Source organism: Propithecus coquereli, unplaced genomic scaffold (assembly GCF_000956105.1).
Source record: "Propithecus coquereli isolate 6110/MARCELLA unplaced genomic scaffold, Pcoq_1.0 Scaffold139, whole genome shotgun sequence".
Classification (NCBI taxonomy): domain Eukaryota; kingdom Metazoa; phylum Chordata; class Mammalia; order Primates; family Indriidae; genus Propithecus; species Propithecus coquereli.
The window spans coordinates 3960476-3962560 of NW_012138191.1; the positions used below are offsets into that span (position 1 = coordinate 3960476).

General features: G+C 38.5%; 1 pseudogene; it reads left to right on the forward strand.

The window, feature by feature from the left end:
* The first annotated feature begins 98 nt into the window (after positions 1–98).
* LOC105806172 lies at positions 99–1784 on the forward strand (annotated as a pseudogene).
* Positions 1785–2085: the final 301 nt, after the last annotated feature.

Consider the following 2085-nt stretch of genomic DNA (forward strand, 5'->3'; position numbering starts at 1 on the left):
ATTTCTGTATATTATGTAAGTATAAATGTTTAGGTTACATATGTTGCTCTTGCCCCCCTTCCCTCCCAGTCAGAGCTTCAAGCGTGTCCGTCCCCCAGATGGTGCGCATCGCGCTCATTATGTATGTATATACCCGTCCCCTCCTCTTCCCTTATTTCTGTATTTTTATCTCTGCATCATGCCCACATTCATTTTACTAGGCCTCATCACAGACACTATATTTCCCTATAAGAGAGAAAGACCATAACATTCAAGCAGTGGAAAAACATTATTTACTGTCACCTCCACTATTTCGATAGACAAACTAGAAATGGGATGACTGCAGAGTGCTTGAAACAGATCATAAGGAAGGTTGCAGGTAATTTAGCAGTAGGAAAATTTGAAAATTTGAGAGACACAGGTCTGGGGATGTGTAGACAGACAGTTATATATGGATAGAACTGCATAGTGAGAGTTCCTCTGTAAAATTTTTTAATTTCTAAAACTCTCACATTGATAAAAAAATTTGTGTTAAAAAACTTGTTTCACGTCTGCTTCTAGTAATGGTGGCCAAATAATTCAAACTAACTTTCCTATTGAGGACAATTTAAAAAGTTGGATGAAATATAAATAAATCTTTAAATCATTGATGAGTTAACAGTGTACAGAACTACTACTGAGCCAAAATCTGAGATTAGACAAGAATCTAGAGAGGTAAGCATAGTGCTCAGAACTATTTTTGCCCTTAGATCATTTGTTGATCTGGAAGTAACAACTATAGAACCGGGCTATGATATTGACAGTCTCAAAGGGCAAGAGGAATAAGTGTTAAAAATCAGAAGTTGCCCAAGTTGAGGATTTTGATAGACCACCCTCCACTTTGAGTTGGGACTGCTTAGAGTAAGAGTGAAACAGAATTAAACCAGAATTTCTGAGGCCCTGAAGCTGGGTTCATGTCACCTGGGTAGTCTAAGGAAACTTGAAACTTTAACTTAAATTAAGATAATCCTGGACTGGTGTTGCCTTCAAATGACCGGTAGAAGGAAACAAAAATCTTCTATGGAGAAATGTACCATCATCTTAGCCCTTGAATAATTTCCACAGATTATTTCAATGTTTAACACACAATCAAAGATAAAAATACCTGGGGAAATAAGTTAATGTGAGCAAGGACAGAAAAAAACAACAGCCAATAGAAATAGACCCACCAAGACTTGAGATATTAAAATTATCAAGCACAAACTGGAAAATAAATTGTGTTCTATGTTTAAAGATATAAAAGACAAGCTTGAAAATATCAATAGTAAACAGGAAACTATAAAAAACTGACATAACAGATATGAAAAAGAACTAAATAGAGCATTTAGATCTAAAAAATAAAGAAGTTCAGCACCCCCAGCCACAGGAGGAATGGCAGCAGCCAGGCAGCCCAGCTTCGAGAAGGCTCTTGGTGCCCTGAGGGCCACAGGCAACTGGAAAGTACCCTCCCTGCCACCAAGGTACCCAAGAGGAAGGTCAGCTCAGCTGAAGGGACAGTGAAGGAAGAGCCCAACAGGAGATTGGTGTGGTTGTCAGCTAAACCTGCTCCTGCAAACGTGGAAAGGAAGCCCAAAAAATGGCGGTGGGAAAGGATAAATCTTCAGACAAAACAGTGCAAACAAAAGGGAAAATGGACAGAGGGAAAACAGGCCAAAGTGGCAAACCAAGAAACTAAAGAAGATTTTCCTGCAGAAAATGGAAAAACTAAAACTGAGGACAGTCCAGCCTCTGCTCAAGCAGGAGAGAAAGAAGACAAGTCTGATTAATATCACATACCATGTCTTACCAGTGGGCCCTGTCTCCCTTCTTGTACAATCCAGAGGAATATTTTTATCAACTATTTTGTAAATGCAAGATTTTTTGTAGCTCTAGAAACATTTTTAGGAACAAGGGAATCCCACCTCGTCCCATTTTTCAAATGTAAATGCTTTTTTTAAGAGGCGAAATCATTTGCTGGTTGTTTATTTTTTGGTACCACCAGAAAATAGTGTGGGATATTGAATTGTAATCCTGCCCCCATAGATGGGGGTTAGTTTTATGTCCTATAATACAAAGCATACTAAATGG